Here is a 26,321-nt window from a genome sequence, read left to right as displayed (position 1 = left end):
TCTTTCCTCTCTGTTTTCCTCCTCCGATCACAACCTTGTTATTTCAACCTGTCCTATCGCTCCAGTACGGCCTGTGGACCCTCCAAAGAAACGTCGTCTGTGGCATTTTGGAGCTGCTGATTGGGGGGCCCCTCAGGCAGTACTTCTTTCATTTTCCATGGAATGATTATTGCTTCCATGGCCGAGAGCCATCTGAGTGTCCCTCGTCCATTACGGAGGTTATTCTCTCGGGCATGGATGCATACATTCCTTCCTCATATCCTTTGACTAATGCAAGAAAGCCTTGGTTTAATCACGCCTGTTCTAATGCAGTCCTCAACAAGGAGAGGGCCTATAAAAGGTACCGGAGCCAACCCAACCCTGAATCACTTCTTTTTTATATTTCTGCCCGGAATCGTGCTAAGTCTGTTCTTCGTTCTGCTAAAAATAATTTCATCTATACTAAATGCTCTCAACTCTCCAACTCGAATTCTTCCCGCTCCTTCTGGCACCTTGCCAAAAACCTTTCTAACAACTTTACCTCATCATCCTTCCCTCCTCTTTTCTACTCTGATGGCTCTGTAGCTATTTTTTCTACTGATGAAGCAGATCTCTTCGCTTAGACTTTCTCCTCCATTTCCACCTTAGACGATTCCGTTGCTGTTCCTCCATCAATTCCCCCCTCTGAATTCCTCATGACTGATAATGAAATTTCTTCAGCTGATGTACAGTATTTTCTGCCATCACTGGCCTCAATACTAACAAGGCATATGGCCCTGATGGGATTCCTCCTCTTGTTCTCAAGGATTGTGCTTCTGTGCCTAGCCCCTGCCTAGGTAAACTGTTTCGCCTTTGTCTGTCAACTTGTACCTATCCTTCTTGCTGAAAGTTTGCTCTCATTCAGCCAGTCTCAAAGGAGGGTGACCATTTCCAACCCTCTAACTATCGTCCAATTGCTTTAACATCCTGTGTCTCAAAAGTTTTCGAGCCTATTCTTAACAGAAAAATTATAAAGCATCTTTCCTATCACAACCTTCTTTCTGATCGTCAGTATGGGTTCCGTCAGAGAAACTCCACTGGAGGTCTTCTCACCTACCATTCAGATTCTTGGTCATCCTCCTTTCGTGACTTTGACAAAAACTTTGCCATTGCACTTGACATCTCAAAGGCTTTCGATAGAGTCTGGCATAAATCTTTAATTTCCAAACTGCCGTCTTACAGTTTCTATCCTTCTGCCTGTGCCTTCATCAATTGCTTCCTTTCTGGTCGTTCTATAAATGCTGCTGTAGACGGCCATCGTTCTTCTCCTAGATCTATCAATAGTGGTGTTCCTCAGGGCACTGTCCTTTCACCAACTCTCTTCCTTTTATTCATTAATGACCTTCTAAGCTGTACATATAACACTATCCACTCACACGCTGATGATTCCACTCTTCACCTTTCCATCTGGTTCCCACAAAGTCCATCTCAACTGTAACTTCAACAAACAAGGGATGAGGCTATGGCACACTTAATGTCTGACTTGGCTTATATCTCTGACTGGGGTAAAAATAATCTTGTTGTTTTAATGCATCAAAGACTCAGCTCTTACACCTATCAACCCGACAAAATCTTCCACAGGAGCACCCACTAATGTTTAATAATATCCAGCTCAATCCCGCATCATCCTTAAACGTACTTGGGGTCTCATTCTTTAGGGACTTATCTTGGAAAGATCATATTACATCTCTTGAAAAATCTGCTTCCAGGAGATCAGGTGTGCTAAGCCAACTCCGTACCTTCTTTACCCCTGCACAGTTGTTGCCTTTATACACTGGTTTTATTTGCCCCTGTGTAGGGTCAACTTTTATGTGTAGGGAGGCTCCCCACATACAGCTCTTCTCAGTAGGGTGAAGACAGACTTTTCGTCTCATTAACTCTCCTCCACTTACTAGCTCCCTTCAACCTCTGTTTCTTCACTGCACTTCTGCATCATTATCTCTTTTCTGTCACTGATTCAATGGTCACTGCTTCTCTGAACTGTCTGCTTCCATCCCTCCAGCTGTATGACAGGCACGTATCACCCGTCTAGCAACAAACTCTCATCCCTTCTCTGTTCAGCTCTCTAATACAAGAGTTAACCGTTACTCCCAGTCCTTCATGTATGCAACAGGTCATCTCTGGAACTGTCTCCCTCTGTCTGTGTTTCCTATTTCCTATGATCTCCAGTCTGTCAAACGCATTGTGTCCAGGCATCTCGAAATGAACGGATCTTGAATTTGGCTTTTTTTTTTTTTTTTTTTTTTTTTGAAGGAACGGTTTGTGGGCTCTTAGCATTCGGTTTCTTCTTTCTTGCATTAAAAAAAAAAAAGGGCTAATGTATAGGGAGCATATGAAAAGAATGGACAGTGTATGGTGAATCTTGACTGTTCAAATGCATCTAAAGGTAGCATTACAGGGTTGAAAAAATCAGAATGTAGCAGATTTAAGTCCTGGACTTACTCATGATGCCTCAGTTTTTAGGCCCCAGACCAGTGAAGTGCATGGTTATAATGGAGGTCCAATTAAAAAGGAACCTCAGGAATTTGATGGTAGAGTATCTTGGGAAGCTTACAATGCACAGTTTGACCTACTTACTGATCAGAATGGTTGGGATGATAGGCAAAGGGCAGTGCAGCTGGCTGCTAGCCTCAAGAGTGCCGCAATGGAAATTCTAAGCCAGATGTCAGTAGAGCAGAGGAACAGTTATCAGTCCTTAGCAGAAGTATTGGAGCGCAGATGTATCAGACTGTGGTTTACAGAGCAAGCTTCTGGACCCGTGTACGGGCTCGAGGCGAGTCCCTACAGCAGCTTGCTCATGACCTGGAGAATATGGCATGTAAGGCGTATCCTGGAGCAGCACTTAACCTGTTGGCTATTCTTCTGAGGGACCATTTAATCGATGCTCTTGATAGTTCAGAGTTGATAGTGCAAGTGAAACAGGCACAACCCAGAAGCATGCAAGAAGCACTAGCCAGGGCTCTAGAATTTGAGTCCTACGTCAGGTCCAGTACATCCACTTTTTAAGAAGGTCGTAGTGCAGAATTCAAGAAAAGAAATGCACAGGTATGTAAAGTGGAAAATTTTGAAGGAAGTTGCTGGTACTGTGAAAGGCCAGGACATAAGAAGTACTGCTACAAGTGGAAGAGGGAATGGGAGAAGATCAGAGGAAGCTGCTGGTATTGTGAGAAGCCAGGACATCGGAAAGTGGACTGCTGCAAGTGGAAGAGAGAACAGGAGAAGATCAGAGGAGGTTGCTCGTTCTGCTAGGGGCCAGGACATAAGAAAGTGGATTGTTACAATTGGAAGAAGGAGCAAGAACGAAACAGTGCAAGGAAACGCACGGTTGCAACAAACGGGAGTTGGACATGTGGTTAGGTGGGACACTTCAGCTATGAGTGTCAAAAAGAGAAGGATGAGGGTAAACAGTGAAGGCTGGTGGCAAGAGGCAACAACCAGCCAGTTTTTCCCAAGAAGCCCCGCCTCTGAGGAAATGCAAGAGAACCTTGGTGAATACTGTGCAAGAAGACGGAAGAACAGATGGCATGCAGTGTAGTACGAATGGGACTCTTGGCAAGAAATGCCACCAAACTGTTGTGACAGGGCCAGTGTCAGATGAAGAAGACCTGAAGGGGATGCAGACGGAGGATACAGATTTACAACCAGTGCTAGAATGGCTGCAACAGAGTACAGTGCGACCATCTTCGGAAGAGGTTTCTAGCTTTAGCTCTGCCAGCAAGAGCTACTGGAGTCAGTGGGACCTTCTTTGTTTGAACAACGGACTACTGGAGCATTAGTGGGATCCACCCAATGGCCTCAGCAAGTATTGGTAACTGGACGTTCCGAATAAGATGAGGTCCGTGATCTTGGATGAGACCCATAACCAGATCACTAGTGGGAACCTGGGAGAGAAGAAAACTCTAAGCTGGCTGCGACAAAGGTTCTACTAGACTGGCATGCATCAGGATGTTGAAGCGTGGTGTTGGCCTTTGATGTATGTTGTGCCAAGAAGGGACCCAAGAAACGTAGTTGTGCCCCTCTACAGCTGTACCAAGTAGGTGCACCGATGGGAAGAGTTGCAGTGGACATTGCTGGATCTCTGCCACTCATTGAAAGAGGGAAATGGTATATATGTGTTGCCATGGACTAGTTCATAAAGTAGCTGGAAACCTATGCCATCCCTGATCAAGATGTTGCGACTGTTGCTCAGATGTTGGCTGACCAGCTTTTCTGTCGGTTAGGGATGGCACAAGAGCTACATTCAGACCAGGGTAGAAACTTCGAATCTGCTGTGTTCTGTGAGTGCTGCAAGTTACTGGGGATCAAGAAGACCAGGTCGACCCCACTAAGGCCACAGTCAGTTGGGATGGTGGAGAAATTCAACTGGACTCCGGGACAAGAACTGGCCAAGTACTGTGTTGAGGGCCAAATAGAATGGGATCAGAAATTTTCTGTGTTGCTGATGGCATATCGGTCTAAATCCCGTGAGTCTACCGGCTAGACCCCTGCAAAATTGATACTGGGCCACAAGTTATGTTTACCTGTTGATTTCTTAATGGGAAGACCACCTGGTGAAGACCTACCTACAGACTCCTCTAGCTATGCGAATCATCTTCAGGAATGGCTGGCTGAGGTACATCATCAGGTGCGAGAAGCTCTAAAGTTTCTGGGCAAAGTGATGAAGTGCCAGTATGATGCCAAGGCAAGTGAGGTGAGCTTCAAGGATGGTGACCAAGTTTAGTTATACAATCCTCAGCAAAAGAAGGGAGAGTCACCGAAGCTGAAGAGCCCATGGGATGGACCTTACACTGTGTTGGACCGCCTATGAGACGTAACATACCGGACTTGGGGAGGCAGGAAATCTCTCCCAAAGGTGGTACATGTGAATCGTCTGTGGCAGTACCATGGGCCATGACAGTAAACCTGGGACGTCTCCGAGGAATCGTGCTCACCTGCAGCCGAGGATGTTAAGGAGGACCAAGGAACTGAAGTACAAGAGGATGGTGGCAGTTTCCCGAGGGAAGAAGTGAATCAGGAAGACGACCAACACCTGCCAGGAGGAGTGAACTTTGTGAAGGAACAGGGACATCATTGGAAGCTGCATTGTAGAAGACATGATAAACTGAAGGATAATTTTGTGCATAGTTAGATGTTTCATTAAGATCAATTATGTAAATACTGTGTAGTTTTGTCGAGATAACAAAAGGACTAGGGAGAGTGTAGTGCGAGAAGAGGGATTTGCCAGTTAGATTGTGCTGGAGAATTCCTGATGATCCTAGCAGTACCATTACGTGTCAGAGTTCCCAGTTAGCCTGCTGTATGTAAGTGCAGTTATTTTGCAAGTTGTACACTAGTTTATGTGCTCTTTTTCTATCTAATGTTTTATTTATGTGATTTTTTGTTAGATTAAGTAATTTCATTTAAGTTTGTGTGCTAAATAATTTTGAGTGTTATGCAGTGTAACAAAACCCTGACATGTTCTGGATGTCTCGGAATTGGTAACAATTGTATCTGTTGCTCACAGAAAGAATGCACAAGAACTTTATAGAAGTGGTAGATCATTCAAGAATATAGGAAGCCTATATAAGGGTGGGGAAGATACTTGAGCAGTTTCAGTCAGTTTTCAGTTCAGTTTGAGTGTAGTTCAGTGTCAGTGCAGTTTGTATGTCTTCGGTGCTTGTGAAAACAGTGAAGTGTTATTGGGAAGCATTAAATGTAATTAGTTAGTGAGTAGAGTATATTTTCGGTACTTGTGAAAATGGTGAAGTGAAGTTGGGAAGCATTAAGTGGAATTATCTGGAAAATAAAGACAGTGAATTTTAGATGTCAGTGTTTATTTTCATCGCCTGTGCTGCTGTATTGTTGTACTCGTACACTGAAAGGCTGCCTCTAGGAAGAACAACTCACTGGGCAACGTCATTCCTATACTGTTTGAATGCTGTTGGAGCCTGTGGCAGTGTGGGACGGAGGCGTGACATTACCAACATTACAAGAGAGAAGAAAAGGAGGAGACATCATTAAGTCATAAAATGCATTACAGGAAAAGAGAAAATAGACATAAAAAGTATATAGCCTATAGAGAAGCAACATCAAGAGGACACTGCAAAAAACTGTGCCAAAAGAGAAGTAGCAAAGACAGAACGAAATTCTGTTTCCCAAATAGAGCAACTGATTAGAGGAATGCACTACTGAATGAAGTAATGTGTGCTGAAACTACTAATAAATTTAAGAATATGAATGATAAAAATGGTTCAAAACACAGGACAGTAAGAGCTTGACTCAGTTGTGTAAAGATGCAATTAGGTAAGAACACACACACACGCACACATAAACACACACACACACACACACAATATATATATATATATATATATATATATATATATATATATATATATATATATATATATAAACACACACACACACACACACACACACAAGGTGTAATGCGACGTATGACAAAACTTACAACAATGATCTATCATGCAGTTTTGAGTATATTTTGTTCTATAACATAATTATACTGTCTGTGACTCCAGTTCAGTACCCAGCATTCAGCTTTTGAAGTGTAAAAGTTTCGTGGCTTACATGTGCCATTGGGTGAAAGCTTCGCAGGGCAACGGGAGATGAGTATTATTAGCTGATAGGCTACTGTATTGTACATAATAATCCCACATTCTTTCAGTACAAACGAATTTTAAGAAGCAACTTTACATAGTCTATTGATTCTTTAACATCGTCATGCATTCCTGCAATTCTTTTGCACAAATCGACTGTAAATTGAGGATTAAATTAAAATTTTATGGCTTGTGAGGGAGCAGGGAGGGTGGAGAGGGGCTGGTGTGTTTCCCAGTTATGTAATGTTTGGTTTGGAGGATATTCCTACCAGCATTATATAACACCCACAGCTCACTCAAAGGAAAAATATTATTGTAATGGGTGACTAGCATTCCTTTAAGTCAGGAGTAATATTATTATTCATTAGAATTTTTCTGCTGCAAGTAAACGTGGCACCATTTCTTTCATATGATGGTGACAGGAGAACAGTGACACAGGATTGCCAATGTATCGACTATGCAGCTAGACCTATTTTTTACTTCTACCTAAAGGCACTATTTAACATTTGGCAACATGATATCTAGCTACAGTCTGGATATTTTTGCCAATTTTAGGTGACATTCTAGAGATTTAATCATATTTTCTAGCAATGTTTTCAGTGTTTACTATCTAGCGACCTTCTAGCAAGTTTTCAGGACTAAACTAACGAGATTGATGATAAGGACTTGGCAACCCTGCGTCCACTGTCATTTGAATGGGAAAATTTGTAGGCGAGGCACACACTTCACATACTGTTCTCGGCGTTAAGCTGTTCACTGGGTTCAGCTTCACTTGTTCATGAAACAGCATGCCACATACGTACAGCAATGAAGAATATGCAGATATCGTCTATTTTTACGGATTCTGCGATGGTAATGCCAGTGCTGCAGAGAGGAATACAGGTGGAGATACCCAGTGGCGCCACGTTTACTTACAGCAGAAAAATTGTAATAAATAATATTCTTCCTGACTTAACCTGCCCCGTCCCGACCACTTTTCCACCATTGACTCCCCCCAATTCCGACCATTTTTTGAAAAAAAAAAAAAAAATTCGGCTTTTGGTGAGAAACAATGGCCAATCACAAAGAAAGTGGTCACCGGGGTCTATAAGTGGCCTAAACAGGTATACCTTCATTACACCTGGTACCATACTCTATGGAGGTGCTCTGCAGCTCTCACGTTTTCTATGGTATAACAGTATTAGTCTGGGAAACCATTCACAATAGATAGATATTTATTTATTTCAAACAAAAAAAACAAGTAGTACAAGAGTAAACTGGTTTTTATACAAAAATAGAGGTGAAATAAGCATTGTTCCATCGGGAAAACCTAGTGAAATCACCCAAACTGTTCACCGATGATTCGCTAACATTGTTGTTTCATCATACATTTCATTTTTTCAACTTACATAATACTTCTCCAATAATATTATATCGTTTTCCACTTTAGAGAACTGTTTTCACATATTTAAAGGCCTTACGATAATATTTAGCATAATGTTAGCGCATATTTACGTAGCGAGTGAACTCACTGTGACTGTTGTTTCAACTTACACTCTATTTTTCACCTTATATAATACTTCTCCATTAACATTACACATGTTTCCACTTTACATAATTGCTATCACATATATACAGATCTTACTATTCTACTGAGCGTCATATTATCGCACATTTACACAGTGAGTGAACTCGCGATATCATTTGTTTCAACTTACACTATTTTTCAACTTATAAAATACTTCCCACTAACATTACACCCGTTTCCACTTTATATAAATGCAATCACATATTTACAGACCTTACTATTCTACTGAGCTTCATATTATCGCACATTTACACAGTAAGTGAACTTGCGATATCACTTGTTTCAACTTACACTATTTTTCAACTTATATAATACTTTCCCACTAACATTACACCCGTTTCCACTTTATATAATTCTTATCACATACTTACAGGCCCTCACCATTATACTGAGCATCATATTATCGCATACAGTATGTACAGGCCTTACTTCTACAGTGAGCGTCATATTATTGCTATCACACACAGTATCAGTAGTGTAGGTAGTTGTGATATTCCCTGAAACATGGCTCAAGGCACAACGCTACTTTGCAGTCTACACACTCATATCTTGTGTCTTTTCTCTGAGTGGCTGGTCTTACTGTTGAGTGCTTGCATACATGGCAGCGGCGCTGGGGTCTAGGACGGTTTGGTTGAGGAGGGTTGCTGCTCGGGTAGTGGCATCCTGTGAGGCGTGGGGGAGTTTGGGCGGCAGCGGGGGTGCGGGTGCGGTGTGGGGCCCTGTCCTGTGCATACCTGGTGATAATTTCACAAGACAGCTCCCTCACAAACCCCTCAAAGGTCTCAGAGATTCCCATTGTCATGGCGTGGAGGTAGTATGCATTGAGGACCGTGATGTCGAGCAAGTGGAAGAAGAGTTTTTTGTACCACTTCACTGTGGTCCTGGCACAGTCCACACTGGAAATCATGGAGTCTGACTGATCCACTTGCCTCATGTTGAGATTGTAGTCCAATACCGTCTCCAGTTTCCAGACGTGGCGCCTCCTCTCGCTGCGGTGATCCACGGAGTCTGTGCAGTGCATCAGGGGGCCGTGTACAGTTGACAGAAGGCAAACTTCCCCGTTGTGGTTCCACAGGGTGGCAAGGATGTTATTTGCCTTGACGAAAACCACTTCGTTCTTGTCAAGTTTCCTCCCTACCTTGACCATATGGCAGCGGTTTCTCATTACAGTACCACAGACTCCGGTGTCATGTTGGTGGAGGAACCGAGCGAGAAGAGGGCTAGTGTACCAGTTGTCCAGGTACAGCACATGACCACAATGAAGGTATTCCTCTATCATTGTCTTCACCATGCCCCCTGAGAGTCCAATACTACGATCTTCTGTTATGTCTGTCTGTGTGCCGGTGTACAATCCTATGTCTTGCACAGAACCAGTCTTACAGTCACACATAACAAACATCTTGAACCTGAAACAGTGTCTCTTGCTGGGTATGTACTGGCGAAAGGAAATATTGCCTCTCCACAACACAAGACTTTAGTCTGTGACGAGGTCTCTGTAAGGATTAAATGACGAGTGGAACATTTCCCGTAGGTGATCAAAGATAAGCCTAATTCTCCTCATTTTATCTGTGTTATTTGCATTAGCAGGGTCGTCTGCATCATAAAAGTGGAGGCGGCTGAGAATTTGCTGGAATCGATTATGACCCATTACCTTACCAAAGAAAGGTGTGATGGTCATTGGGTCCGTGGTCCGGTATGCAGGAATTTGATTTTTTCGTATAACACCCATCAAGAGAACCAGGGCCAAAAATATGAACATCTCACCTAGAGTTATGGGATAGTCATATTGCTGGGAGTGCCTGCTCATTGTACCTTGACGTTCACTTGCACGGTGCTTGCTGCTTGCAAATAAGTTTGTTTGCTCCACTATGCGGCCCACAAACTCCTCTCCAATGAACAGGTGGAAGAAATCCACCCGGGTGGAGCCCGTGTGGATACCTGGAACAGTGCAACCAGACTGCCACTCCTCAGTGAAAGGGTGAATGATGGGAGTGAAATTACTCCCATCTTCCCACTTCCACGACACACTACCATCTCCAGCCTCGTCCCCATCGTCGCCTTCATCAGTGTGGGGAGAGGAGGGTGGTGGGGGAGGTTAGGGAGGTGGAGAGCGGCGCCCTTCCTCACTTGCATTTCTCTTCCCTCTCCCTTTTCCTTTCCCCTTTCCCTTCCCTTTCCTTCCTTTCCCCACATTATGGGGCTGTGGGGAGGAAGTGAGGGAATATTGTGAGGCAAAAGACATGCTAGGGAGTGGCTCCACCTCGTCTCCCAGCTGCCCACGTATACCACGTGCTCATGCTGCCTTCCTCACACCGCTTTCCCTTTCACCACTCACTCCCGCCACACCACTTTCCCTTTCACCGCTCATTCCCACCACACCACTTTCCCTTTCACCCCTCACTCCTGCCACACCACTTGTGCCTTCGCCAGACAATACAGAAAGACCATACCTGATTTGCCCTCTCGCCACACCTTCATATCCTCACAGTGAAATTTTCTCCCTCCCCAACCACGAGGTTACATCACGTCCTACACCGTCGTCCTCGTCCTTGTCCTCATCTGACTCTCTGTCTAGGGGATGGAGAGAGGTCTGTGCATGTGTATGGGGTCCAGGCTGGCCTTCCCTTGCCTTATGGTATGTAACATACTGCACTTTCCTCGGCAAAGGGACCTCCTCATCACTGCTTCTTGTTTCCTCCTCAGGCTGCACATAATCCCTATCCTCCACATCGTCATCCAGTGGAGAATCACTATCACCTGTGAAGGCGTCCAGGGTGGATTGAATTTCGTCCTCAGAGAGACCTCTACGCGCCATGTCTGACCTGGGTCACTGCTAACAGGTGAGTGGCCGAGACAAGGGCACGCGTGGGTCATGCGGGGTCTGGGAGCAGGCCCTCCTGGTGGCAGTTAGGGGAGGCATGCCTGAGTGTGCGTACCGAAAATCACGTGGGAAATTTGAAAATTGTCCAAATTAGGAACTTTGCAATTGAGGCGCATTTATATATGTCAACGGGATTGGCAGTGACAAAACGTGTGGACATATATATACGTCAACGGGACTTGGCGGCTTAAAGTGAGGCTAATCTCCCTTTACCAGTGGTGGGCAGCACAAACGAAGAATGACCTTGCACAAGTGCAATGCACAATCCACGGTTCACTACCTTGTGCAAGCGCAAGTGCGCAATTTGACAAATATTTAGCTTGCGCAATGTCACAAAATGCAAGCGCAAACCATTTGCACATATTTGTGGGAAGTGCTGTAAAATATTGAGATATTTAAATGAAATAGCATACTTACTTTTATTTATTATTAATCTATCTATCTATCTATTACCAGACGCCTTAATCCTGTAATGGGTGGCCACTGGCCACAAACAAGCAACAAATCGCCTCCATGTCACCCTGTCCCCCGCCATTTCACTGCCCTGCTCCCAGCTTACACCCCCCTCTCTCATATATTCTCCACTCCATCCCTCCATCTCATCCTTGGCCTCCCCCTCCCTTCCCCCTACTCCACCTCACTCACATACACTCTCCTCGTTAGTCTCTCACTCTCCATCTTCTCCATATGACCAAACCACCTCAATGTGTTTCTCCTAATGCTTCCTATCACATCCACATCCACACCACAACGATCCTTCACTTCCTCACTTGTCAGTCTGTCTCTCCATGTAACTCCACATGCTCCTCTCAAATAACTCATATATTTCCGCAGCTCTCACTCTTGACTTCTGTCCCTTCAACAAGGTCAGAGCTTCACTTCCTTACATTAGAGTTGGTATCACAATACTGTCATGTAGTAACTTTTTCACTCGTGGAAGTTCAGAGGAGTGAGCGGGCTGCAAAGCAGATGGACAGGGAAACAAAGGGTGTGAAGTTGCCAGTTTTACTTGTATCTGCATTTTTGCAAGAAGTTTTATTTAATAATTCAGTATAGATATACAACAGCATGTGTAATTCCTTACAAAAATCATTAAAACATATTATTTAAATCAAATATCCACAGTCTGATAAATTATTAGGCTATGGATGTTTAATTTATATACTGTAATATGTTTTAATGATTTTTGTAAGGAACTGCATATGCTACTCATAATAAATATATACTGGTAATGTATTTTTAATTTATTAATATTTACTAATAATAATAATTTAAAAAATATTCAAATATATTTTCTCTGTTGAAGCATTTTAAGAAATGCTACTACCCTCCATCCTGTCCCTCCCGCCTTCCCCCAGCAGAATCCTCGTGACCCGCCCGAGCCTCCCCTGTCCCTTGTCCAGACATAGGGGAAGCTCCCAAGACCACGTGTCCCTTGGATTGTGCAGTGCACAATCCACAGGACACATGTGCAAGGCAGGTGCCCAAGCGCAAATTTATTGTGCAAGCACAAATAAATTTTCGTTTGCGCACCTGCCTCTTCATGTGCGAAAGCACAATGTTGCGCATGGTCTCATGCGGTGTGCAATGCGCAAACAATATTCACTGGAGTGCAACGGTGCGCAATTGCACTTTGTGCAAGTGTTTGCGCACCTGCCCAGCACTGCCCTTTACAATAACGTTTTTCAATTGAATGAGCTGTGGGTGTTATGATAATGCTGGTAGCAGTACCCTACAAACCAAACATTACATAACTGGCACAACACACCAGCCCCTCTCCACCCTCCTACTCCATCTCAAGCCATAAAATTTGAATTTAATCCTCAATTTACAGTTGAACTGTGCAAAAAAATTGCAGGAATGCATGACGATGTTAAAGAATCAATAGACTACATAAAGTTACTTCTTAAAATTCGTTTGTACTGATAGGATATGGGATTTTTATGTACAGTGCAGTATCAGCTAATAATTCTCGTCTCCCGTCGCCCTGTGAAGCTCTCACCCAACGGCACATGCATGCCACGAAACTTTTACACATAAATAGCTGAATGCTGGGTACTGAACTGGGGTCAGAGAGAGTATATGTTATAGAACAAAATATACTCAAAATTGCATGATAGATCATTGGTGTAAGTTTTTGTCATATGTTGCATTACACCCTGTATATACCTATACCTATATCTATCTATCTATATATATATATATATATATATATATATATATATATATATAGTAAACTCTTAATATACCAAACCCTCTTGTAACTAATTTGTTTAAATGACCACCTTAAGCAGGCCGAACATATATTCATTTAACTAATTTTGTTCACTAAAAGAATGGATTCTGCATATATCATCGGTAGGAACTATTATGTTGTGAATGTAGTTCCCATTTGATATGACATACTGCTAGCACACACTCTAAATGTCCGTCATGGTTGGATTCAAATCTAAACTAATGCAGTACCCTTAGCAGGCAGATGAGGTAACCACTGAGCACAAGATATACATTGATAACTAATTTCCTCTTTGAAGGTACTTCTAAACCATTTAATTACTTCTGTCCCATGACGTATTTTATATTTATTACTTTTACCACCAGATAATATGTTAGCTCTGGAAAGCTTTTCGAACTGGAGGAGTCTAGCAAGGATCAAATAAAAAAGAGAGACTTCTCGAACTGAAGGAGTTTAGCCCTCCCAGGCACACTGACATGAATCGCATTCTTTCTGGTTTGGCACATAAATGCAGGTTGTCGTGAATCGCGTGAAAAAGCAGAAAAAACACCGTCAAAAGATAAGTTTTCGGCCAATTTGCCTCAAATTTGGACGCGTTCTAGCTGGCGCGTTCTTCTTCTGAGGTAAACACTTGGCAACACTGTAGAGCCTCCCAGGAGGCTGCCCATAGTGAGAAACCTCAGTTGCTCACAAGGAGCCAGGCTGTGAGGCTGCGTCGCATGTACTGTCCCTTTAAATCACTCTAATTCTCCCCCTCCCACTAAAGTTGAAGCCCCAGTGGACTGAATGTGATAATATATTATTTCTGAGCATAATTTGAAGTGATTATGTTGATGGAACATAGATATATATCTTGAGAAGAAATAGTGCCTGTTATCAGTCGTTAGGCCTAGGTGCGAGACGCACGTTCACTGCAGTGGAGTTTCGCCACTCTGTCTCCCGTGGGCCCTATGCTGTGACTACACATACGTATACAGAAAAGCCAATGGCTAAACTGTATAGTGTGTGAAAGCTATAGTGGTTTGCTTTGTGATATAATGGAACTAGCATGCGTTACATATGCCATAGCCATAATGTGGAATGAGGCAGGCATTACCTGTACACCGTAGTTGAGAAGGGATTATTAGAGGTGTTAAGGTAGGGCTATTGTGATTGTGATACTGTATATGCATATGAATTGGTGTGAAATATAAGGCCAACATACTGTGAGTGTTCATGAAGGAGTGTGGTGTGTGCCATCATATCGGTGCATCATAAATGTTGAGGTGAAAGTGCTGCGTCATGGTCACGTTGTACCGTAGTAAGGAACATAAATAATTGCAGAGGTAGGGGGTGGAATCATTGTGGTAGTCATGTATTTGCATATGGTTTAGTGTAAAGTGTACGTGAATTGAGCTGCGAGTGTTCGTGAAGGGATAATTTTAGGGTGTGTAGCGTAGGTTAGAGATACCTCAGCGGCAGGTGTGCAGGTGATGTAAGGACCCCAGGCAACGATGGACATCATTGAACAGGTACTGTAACTTGCTGAGACATTTAGTGAGAAGTTATACTTTATGTACAATGAACGTGAAATGTGCAGTGAGTGTCCATGAAGGAATTCTGTGGGTGCATAGCACAGGTTAGCGATACCTTAGCAGCATGTGTGCAGGGACGTCAGGACGCTGGGCAACGACGTGCGTCACTGAACAGGTACTGTAACTTGCCAAGACATTTAATGAGAAGTTATACTTTATGTACAATGAACGTGAAAAGTGCAGCGAGTGATCATTGTGGGATATTGTGGGTGTGTAGTGTAGGTTAGCGATACCTTAGCAGCAGGTGAGTGGGAAGGTAAAGACGCAGGGCAATGATGGACGGCATTGAACAGGTACTATAACTTGCTAAGACGTTTAGTGAGAAGTTATACTTTATGTACAATGACCGTGAAATGTGCAGCGAGTGTTTGTGTGGGATATTGTGGGTGTGTAGTGTAGGTTACCACTACATTAGTGGCAGGTGTGCAGGTGATGCAAGGACGCTGGGCGATGATGGGCGTCAGTGGACAGGTTCTGTAATGTGCTAAGACAGCTGATTATTTATGATTTATATAAAATGTTTGTGATATGTGTCATGAGTGTTCATCGTGGGATGTGGGTGCATAGCATATGTCCACGATACCTTAGTGGCAGGTGTGCAGGTGATGTAAGGACACCAGGCAACGACGAACATCAGTGGACAGGTACTGTACCTTGCCAAGACAATAAAAGCCCCCACAAACTCCTGAAAGTTGCCAATGTTAGCTGGATTACTAAATAGCGTGGGGTCACTACCAGCTCAGAGTTGGTGTACCTTCCTTTAACCTGCCCCATCCCGACGTTTTCTGGGCAGTGGTACGCCCCAGTCCCGACATTTTTGGACCTTTTTTTTTTTTTGGCTCAAACATCCGCTTTTGGTGAGAAACATCGAAAATTCATAGAGAAATCACTCACCTGAGGTTTAAAATACTCGATCCAGGTAGGAGTACCTCCTTACCTTACAGGGTTTTCTATCAGGCTGGCTGCAAAGAAAACGAGTTCTATGGGAGGACAACTATTCTACACCACTCATAAAAGGTATTTATTTATTTATTTGGTACGAATTTATAGGTAGTACGAGAGTATATTGATTTTCAAACGGTAATATAGGCATTATAAGCATTGTTTCACTCAATAACTCATCACCATTCCTGACCTTTTTTGCCACATTACCTGATCATCATTTCTGACTGTTTCTTCCTCTAATGTTTGTCCTCCACATTGTCATCGATTGGGGAATCACTCTGGCCCTGAATTTCGTACCGTGGCAGGACATGGCTTTACTGGCCAGGTCACTGATAACAGGTGAATTGCTGAGAAAAGGTCATGCAGGGGGAGGAAGAGGTCTTGCTGGGTAAGGCATTGTCCCTGCCTGGCATCTTGTAGAGGAAGGTGTCACGTGTATACATACCAAAAATCACTCACGAAAATTTAAAATTGTGTAAATTAGGGACCTTGCAATTGATTCGCGTTAATTTACGTCTCCGGGATATGAATGCACATCATGTGAGGACGTGAATTCACGTCTCCGGGATGGGGCGGGTTAAAAAAATTCATATCGGGATTATTACTCATGCATAAATCATTATACCAGTATTATTTTCATCTTAGATATTTTACTGATGTTCTAAACGAGATTTTCTCTGAAAAGTTCTCCACAGAGTTTACTAAAAGCCATTGAAGCTTATTGCGTGTTTTTGTATTCAGCAAATTTTTATTAAGTGTTATGAATCTCAGTTGTTAGAAAAGTTTATCATACGGTTTCCAAAGATCGTAATCTTTCACTTGGCAAATCCTGACATGATTCTGTCCATTATAAACTTAATAATAGTAAGAATTGTATGGCCGAAATCTTACGTGGCCGAGATCAGCGACCCGAATTTTTAAGGCATGGTATTCCTGTTGTTTTGAGAAAACGTCTCATTTCTGCTACAATGTATTTTTCCATATATATTTTAGCTGCGCAGTTGACCACGGCACTATATTTTCCGGATTTATTGGCTGATTTCAAAAGGCGTGAGCATCAGTTGTGATGTATACACATCATCAGTGCCGCCGAGGACCACTGGAGGCGAGCACACAAACTACGCCACCCTGCCCATGAGGAAGAGCCTCTATAAGAGCTCAGTGAGTTCACACGTTCTTCGATTGTTTAAGTACTATATTTCCTTCATTTGCTATGTAAGATACAATTTCGTTATACCCATTTCCCATTTTTCCTTACGAATGTACATTAACTTCTTTAAAAAATGACAGTGATCAATACTCAGGCAACATAATAGTCGCATGTAGGCTGTCCCTAAACTGAGTTGGACGCAACCTTCCGTTTCTATTATATTTTGATAAAGAAGCCATTTTTTTTCCAGTATTCTATGTAGACAAATCAATAAATAACCTATTTTCAATAAAGTAATACAAAAATTGTATAACAGTAACTCAAGTTGACCCCACTTTTGCACTTTACATTGAGTTATCTGGCGAGAGGTGGCATGTTTTCCCAGTTTGTGGGGGCTCCCATTGTAGATTATTTATAATTTATAATATGAATATAATAAAATGTTTGTGATATTGTCACGAGTGCTCGTCGAGAGATATTTTCATGTGTTGGGGGAACCTTGGGGGAAGGAGGGAAAATATATATATATATATATATATATATATATATATATATATATATTGCCAGATGCCTCAATCCCGTTCGGGGTGACCACAAACAAATCGCCTCCACGTCGCCCTGTCCCCCGTCATTTCACAGCCCAGCTTCCAACTCACACCCCCCTCTCTCATATACCTCTCCACCCCATCCCTCCATCTCATCCTCGGCCTCCCCCTCCATCTTCCCCCCTCCACCTCACTCACATACACTGTCTTCGTCAGTCTTTCACCCTCCATCCTCTCCATATGGCCAAACTACCTCAGTATGTTCCTCCTAACGCTTCCTATCACATCCACATCCACACCACAATGCTCCTTTATATCCTCATTTGTCAGCCTGTCTCTCCATGTGACTCCACAGGCTCCTCTTAAATAACTCATTTCCACTGCTCTCACTCTTGACTTGTGTCCTTCCAGCAACGTCCAAGCTTCACTTCCATACGTTAGAGTTGGTATCACAATACTGTCATGTAGTAATTTTTCACTTCCTTGCTCACTTCCCTGCTTATTATCACTGCTTTCAAGGATCCAGCAACCTTTCTTCCCTGCTCTACCCTTTCAAGCACTTCGCCCTCCAAACCTCCATCCTTACTTATCACACTACCCAAGTACATAAACGTACTCACATTTTCCAATTCCTCACCATCCAACCACGCTGTACATTCACTGACTTCACCTCTCTCAAAGACCATCACTTTACTCTTCCCTGCATTCACCTTTAGATTCCGTTTCTTACACACTCTCCCAAACTCATCCACCAAGCCTTGCAGCTCTCCTTCATCTTCACTCAACAACACAGTATCATCTGCAAACAACAGTACAGGGAGTTTCCAAACACTACCCTCTCTCACCAGGGCCACTTCAACATCCACTACCCTACCTTGTACCTCTTTTATTACTCCATCCATGTATAGATTGAACAACCATGGAGACATGACACAGCCCTGTTTCAACCCAACATTCAGAGAGAAAAATTCACTCAGTTCACCATCCACACGCACTGCAGCCTTAGCACCATCACACATACTCTTCACAGCATTCAACAACTTCCCATCTATACCATATATTCTTAATACTTTCCACAATCCTTGTCTATCCACCCTGCCATATGCTTTCTCCAAATCCATGAAAGCTGCATACATCTCTCCCTTCTCTAGAAACTTTTCCACTAAAGATCTACGAATGAATATCTGATCTACACAACCACTTCCCTTCCTAAAGCCTCCCTGTTCTTCTCCAACTAATTCCTCTGTTCTTTCTCTAACTCTGTCAATAGTATCCTACCATACACTTTTCCTATTATACTAAGAAGACAGAGGCCCCTATGATTACCACATATTTCTTTTTCCCCTTTTCCTTTGTACAAGGGAATAATTTTACCTGACTTCCAATCCTTCGGGACTCTACCTTCCTCCCAGGCCAATCTGCACATTTTCCACATCCATTCTACTATTATCTCTCCCTCATACTTCAGCATTTCACCACACACTCCATCAATTCCTGGGGCTTTCCCCAATATAACTTTCTTCATTGCTTCCACAACTTCTATGCTACTGATTTCTTCTTGTCTTCTCACCTCCCTACTTGTCCCAGCCATTCCCCAGCCACTTATTCTCGCATTACTTCCATCCTCTATGTTCAACAATTCCTTAAAGTGTTCTCTCCATCTGCTCACTTTTCTCCCTTCTCCACTAGTAATCTACCATTTTTATCTTTCACTCCCCTGCTAACTTCACTTCCACCCTGTCTTACTCTCTTCACCTCTTTCCAGAACATTTTCTTACAGTCCCTCCACTTTACACTCAAGTTCCTTCCAAATTCCTCACCCGCTCTCTTCTTACTCTCTTTTACTAATCTTTTCACCTCTCTCTTTCTTTCTACATATAACTCTCTCTTCCACCTCTCAACTTCTTCCACGCCCCTATTTCTCATCCATTCATTGTATGCTTTCTTCTTTTGTGCCACAGCCTGTTTCACCTCTTCATTCCACCACGTTGTTCCTTGCACACCCCTCCGTCTTCTCTTCATCCCACACACCACATCACATACTGCACATATTTCTTCTGTTAATATTCTGCACACACCTTCCACGCCCCCCATCTGCTCCAGTTCATATTTGCCCAATCGTTCCTCCACTTATCCCTTATATTCTGCCTTTTTCTCATCCTCTTGTAACCTTTCCACTCTCCATACAAATACTCCTTCTTCCCGTCCTTCCCTTCTTCTCTTTCTCCATTCTAATTGGACCTTAATTCTGGCCACCACCACGTAGTGGTCAGAAAGTCCACTCACCCAACCTCTATAAGCTCTTGCATCCATTACACATTTTAGCATCCTTTCATCCATACAAACATAATCTATCATTGCCTTCCTTTCATTCAGTTCACCACCCACCCTTCTCATCATTCTCCATGTATACCTGTGGATCATTTAGTGCCTGAAGAGGGTATTGGCTATCACCAACCCTCTCCCGGGACAAATGTCCACTAACGCACTGCCATTGTCATCTATCTCAGAAGGCACACCCCACTCACCAACTATTCCATCCACCTTCACATTCTCTACTTTACCATTCATATCACCGATCAAAAACACTCTCTCATTCCTTCCAAACTTTTCCATGCACACTTCCACACACACACACACAAACACACACACACACACATATATATATATACAGTGTATATATATATATATATATATATAGATATATATATAAATATATATATATATTGTGTGTGTGTGTGTGTGTGTGTGTGTGGCACACACCTATGGACGAAAGTGGACAGGTATTACACCGTGCAAATACACTGAAAAGTTATCGTTTGTGAAATGTTCGTAAACGGTGCAGCAATTGGCCGTATGGAAAGATATAAGATCACTTGTGTAGTGCTACTCTCAATGGAAGGTGTTGCGTGACAGTGAATAATATCTCTTGTTTTTCAGCTGAGAACCTAAACAGCTCATACTGGACTTTCTGTGTGTGTCAGTGCTTGCCACAATGGAGAAGAGGGGTTTGTCTTCTGACGAGTGGCAGAAGGTTCTCTTCAAGGAGGAGACCGAGAGTGACGAGGATGAGCAGCTGAGCGATGCTTCAAGTGAGGAGGACTGGGACGATGTCCAACGCTGTTCCCCTCAGGCGGCTTTGCCTCCACCCCTACCATGACGGGAGCAGACACCACCACCACCAGTGTTGGGACCATCAGCTCAGCCATTGTCTTCACTTGGATGACAGGCATCGCCTTTGCTTGGACCTCTCGCTCCAATGGCCATCGCGGTCTCTCCACTTCTAGCCTCCAGTTCCCCCTTGGCCGAGCCCATGTCACTGGTAGCAGGGCCTAGTTACAAGACACCGGCACCTGCACGTGGCGCAGTGTCTGCAGCGCAACTGGTGCAGGATGGGACTGTGTTGTCATCCCGTGCCTTGTTGACAAGGGCGCTGTCTCCGGCAGCATTCATCTCCCCCAGCGTTTGGCAGCAGCAGGAGACAGTCTCGTCCTCATCGTCAGAACCTTCACCACCTCAACGAGGCTGGCGTGGTCCACAGTCTGGCTATGGGGGGTGGCCAAGGGGTGTCCGAGGAGTCCAGAGGGTGTCAGTACGCTGACCCACTGCCACCACTGCGGCAGGTGTTGCTGCAGAGGATCCAGGGTGGAGCAGTGGCCCATTCACACCAGCTAATGAGCCCTTTACAGGATCCCCAGGAATGAGGGTGGATCCACCAACAATGCCTCTCCAGTTCTTCCAGCTGTTTTTCACCAGGGAGTTGTTGTTGTATTTCACCTGTGAGATCAACAGCTACGTGTCATTCCTGTGGACTGTGTTGGACGCATGGTTCCTCTGCAAAGAAGAGGAAATGGCCAAGTTCCTGGGGCTGTACTTCTTCATGGGGGTTGGTGAATATGCTGACCATCAGGCATTACTGAAGGAGATCCCGTCTCCATAACTACCCTCTTTTCCAGCACGTGATGAGTGGGAGGCATTTCAAGGCCATCTTGAAACACTTCCATGACTTCAACTCACTTGCTATACCCCAAGACAATCACAACTGGCTTATTAGGGTTCGCACAGTGATGGAATACCTCCTTCAGTGGTTCCAGGACACCTACTTACCCGAGGAGCACCTCAGCCTGGACGAGGGCTCGCTGGCGTGGAAGGGGCACCTCAGCTTCTGCATCCACAACCCCATGAAGCCCTTGAAGTATTCCATCAAGTTTTATATCCTGGCTGAGGCTTCCTCCGGGTACATCTGGAATTTCGAGGTGTATACGGAGCAGAAGAAGGTGCTGGAGACCAACGTTTGGAGCCTCGTAGACCTACTGAAGGATCAGGGATACAAAGTCTACATGGACAACTATTATAACTCTGTATTCCTGTGTGAATGCCTCTTCAGTGCAAGAACCTACGTGTGTGGGGCCCTACGCCTGGCAAGGCGAGCACCAAAGCGGCTACAGGACATCGCCAGGACTAAGAAGCTGCCAGAGGAGAGCATGGCAGTGATGCATGAGGACAACGTGATGGTGTTGCTGTGGAAGGACAAATGCATCATCAACATGGTCTCCACTTTCCACAGCACAAGCACCATCCAGAAGCAGGTTCAAGGAAAGACCAGAGGTCCTGGACAACCTATGTCCAGACGACTGTGGACAAGCCCATCGTGGTGGAGGACTATAATCAACACATGGGTGGGGTGGACCACTTTGAGCAGTGACGGACTGTGAAACCAAGAAGGTAACCTATTTCATCAAGATGGCCATGTTCAACGTGTTTGCCCTGTACAGGAAGTGCTCATGCAGGTTAGTCAGTCTACTGGACTTTGTGGAGGAGATAGTGGACAAGCTCCTCCACTTTGATGAAGCAGAGTGGCCCGCATCAGGGCACGTCATCCACCATGCCCCTGACCTTCCAACCCAACGGCCAGTAGGACCTCTGGCACTTGCGGCACCTGCAGCAGCACCATCACAGGTGCCATCACCACTGTCTCCTGGACCAGCACCAGCAAAGGTACCAACACCACCATCTCCAGGAGGAGGACCAGCACAGGAGCCAGTGCCACCATCGCCTGCAGGACCAGCACGGGTGCTGAGATGATTATCAGCAGTTCCTGGTCCATCAGGAGAACCTGCTGCCACTGCCATGCCCAGCCCTGCAGCTGCACCTCTAGGACGACAGGACCGAGGAAGACCAGGACATCCAATCAAGCATTGTAGAGTCATCAAATACAAAGTGCGGTTGGATCACACACTGGGCCACAGATGGGAGAGGATCCCCAACCATAGGAGGCTCCGGTGCACCCTGTGTGCCCTGGCGAAGATGAGGAAGGACACAAGTCACATACTGTATGTCCTGTTTGTGATGTGCCACTTTGCGTGGGTGATTGCTTTGAATGGTACCATACCAAGCGAAGTATTCCCTAGTGGTGCATACACACACACACACACACACACACACACACACTACATCTTCAAATCCCACAAAGTCCTTCAGGCCCGTCAATACCCCTGGAGCAAGTGAGTTTTCTGAATTTTGTTGATATATATATTGACCTCTTATCAATACCCCTATACTTTTCACACAAATAACCATTTTCTCCTACATATTACACATATGACAGAAAGTACAGCTTCATTAGCGGTAACTAGAAAAAAGTAGTGTTCATGTCTAGTAGGTTATAACACTAAAAAAACAACCCATGGAGATTTTACAGTCTGTACATAAAAGGAAAAAAATGAAAAAAGGCTTTGGGAGCATAGTCTTCAGGCAAAAAGGGGGGAAGACTGTTTTTTTTTTTTTTCTTGCAGTAAAACTAGGTAGCGATCGCAAGAGTAATCTAGCTTTGTCGTCCTATTACTCAAAAACTATTGGACGTATATACTTCCTGTAAGAACCATGATAAAGAGCAGTAAATTCAATGTATGTTCATTACCAATTTATAAGCCTTTGGGAGCATATTTTGTAGGAAAAGGCAGGGGAACAGACTGTGTTCTTTTTTTTCTCGCTTGTGGTAACAGTCGAAAACGCTCGGAGTAATCTCACTTTGTCAGCCAAAAAACTCGAAAACTATTGGACGTATCGATTTCCTGTACGAACCATGATAAAGAGCAGTAAATTCCATGTATGTACAGGACACAACAATGTAATATCTCTGATAAAAAGTCACTGTTACGTGGGCGGGAACATAGCGTTTGCTGTGCGCGCATGATGAAAGTGACGCACGTCCGTGAGTACCCAGTGTTTTTTTGCAATTTACCCGGAAACTATGAGGCATATCGAATATCTGTTCGGGCTATGAGAAAGCTCATGAAATTCTACACAATATTATGAAAAAACATAAGGTGTGCAAGAAAACTTTTGCAGGAAAGCTCCCTGTACAAAAAAGGTTTTTGTTGAAAATGGAATTCAGTTTTTGGCTATTTTCTCGAAAACTACAAATCGTATCACAACCGGATATTTCTCATTAGAAAGCTGATGAAATTCTCTGTCAAAACTTATACCAACATTTTCCTGTGTGATGGAAAGCAGTGGCGTACCCAGAAAGTTGAAAAGGGTGGGGCCTTTTTTTTTTTTTTTTTAATCTTTTTAACTGTGAAGCTCGTGACTGGCAAGCGCAGCGAGCCCTTACAGCTGGAGGGTTCGGGAGGACGCTGTAAGCCCCGCCCCCCTGAGAAAATTTTGCATTTTGGTCAATATTATGATCATTTTGAGGCCATATGGAATATACAATTTATATATATATATATATATATATATATATATCTATATATATATATATATATATATATATATATATATATATATATATGTATATATATATATATATATATAAATATGTATATATATATATATATATATATATATATATATGTAAATATATATATATATATATATATATATATATATATATATATATATTACAAATTGCAAAAGGGGGGCCATGGCCGCGTGGCCACCCCCCCCTCGGTACCCTCTGATGGAAAGCATTCGAATGGTGATGTTGGGAAGTATAATTGACATTGCAAAATTTTATTCAGGGCCTCCTAATCTAGTTTTATTCGTGTTTTCCTTTTTTTATGTGCGTGTGCTTATCAGCTATGATTAATATCGACGAATAAGATCTTATACTGTAGGTTTCATGGTAGTATATTGAGGTTTGGGTGGCGAAAATAAGACGAGGGTACGTGTTTTCAGCGGCGCACGGGCTGGCCGCCAGTGAATAGAATCGTGTGCCTGGAAACTTTCTGAAACTTATGCGTGCGCGAGAGTGCTAGCAAGAATGAATTAAAAAAAAGAGAGAGACTTCTCGAACTGGAGGAGTCTAGCAAGAATGAATTAAAAAAGAGAGACTTCCCGAACTGGAGGAGCCTAGCAAAGAATGAATTAAAAAAAAGAGAGACTTCTCGAACTAGTAACGAATTAAAAAGGAGAGACTTTTTGAACCGGAGGAGTCTAACAAGAATGAAGTAATTAAATGTGTTATCAGACTGAATTAATTTACTATGATTAGTCAAACCACATAGGGTAAACGGAGTAACATTTCGCTTTACTCCCTGCCAGCCAACTTGTTTGTAGACTCAACCTTCTAACAGTTGGCTCTATCGAGTTCATTTTCTTTCTGTTAACAAAATGGTCATCTGTGTCACACAGTACTGCATGTTCATATTTATTCGTAAATTTCACGCTGACCTTTCATACCTGTAAGTCTCCCATGGTGACTTAGAGGGTGTGATTCTACAGACAAGTTAGCTGGCGCGAAGTATTACAGTAATACTAACTGTAGACTGGCACTTCAGTCACTTCGTGGCTGTAATGGTTTCCTGCATCCAAGGAAACCATTTACAACGCTGGATAGTAACCATATAACCAGATAACGGGGTGATGTGGAGCCTACTATGTGCCCATGTTAACTGGATGGAAACACACATGCAGTGTTCATTAAGGAACCAAATCACCACACTTTTCCGCACGCATTACTGTGGAGAGGCACTGTCCAACACACGGGAACATTGGCGACTGCATGCCGACGGTTGATGGGTGTGCTCGGCCAGACAGACTAGGGCTGATCATCAGCAACTCTATCACTAGATGATCTTACTCGCCACAGGGAATAGCCTGAAGCCCGCAGATAAACTATCGATTAAGAATGCATCAGGTTTAACCCTGAAAACCATACTTTTGGATAACGCTAGACAATTTCTCTTGCTTCTGGATTGTGTAGGTCTAGGAGACTGCATATAATAAGCACTTGCACTTTATGAACAACCTGGATGAAATGATGTGGTGTTAGATTTTTCATTTTTGTCATAACGGCAAATGCAAAAGTACAAGTTGTTAGAAGCACTCAGCCATGAAATGCTGAACCTTACCTTCATATTTAGTGACTGCCCTTCTTATCAATCTTTCTTCCTGTGTTAAGCCTTAGTGCAGTATTGTATGGTGTGTGACCGTGTGGACGGGTAGTGTAAATGAGCGGTTAGACGTGGGTGCTGCCGCTGTGACACTGGTGAACACTCAAGCCGCGGTGCTGAAATAGCTGCTTCACCCATGTCTGCTATTTTTAGCATCATGCCACGCCCGCCAGCCCCTCAAGCCTCAGTCCTACGCCGCGCTTTTTATTATCTGATTTAATGTCTTTATTGTTTCTTGATAGACAAGTGTGCCTGCCTCCCTGCTGTACTGTTACAGTTATTGCAGCTGTTAGCGTTTAAACAAGAATTCTGTATGACCACACACAGACACACACACACAATAACACGAACTTTGCTCAAATCAGCTTGGTCAATACAAGAGCACGGACATACGTACAGTACAGTAGAAT

At 43.5% G+C, this 26,321-nt stretch overlaps 1 protein-coding gene across 1 annotated transcript in view; it reads right to left on the bottom strand.

Annotated features, from left to right (window-relative positions):
* Positions 1–25,987, bottom strand: part of LOC145417729 (uncharacterized) — a 224,527-nt gene extending 198,540 nt beyond the window's left edge. The window contains exon 1 of the mRNA XM_080286329.1: positions 25,870–25,987. The gene's annotated coding sequence lies outside the window, so the exon portion shown is untranslated. The remainder of the gene's footprint in view (positions 1–25,869) is intronic.
* Positions 25,988–26,321: the final 334 nt, after the last annotated feature.

This window comes from Coenobita brevimanus, chromosome 111 (genome assembly GCF_032717465.1).
Source record: "Coenobita brevimanus isolate Jiangsu-jjx chromosome 111, ASM3271746v2, whole genome shotgun sequence".
NCBI lineage: Eukaryota > Metazoa > Arthropoda > Malacostraca > Decapoda > Coenobitidae > Coenobita > Coenobita brevimanus.
The sequence above is the reverse complement of the archived record's forward strand: the minus strand, read 5'-3'. Positions and strand labels throughout refer to the sequence as shown.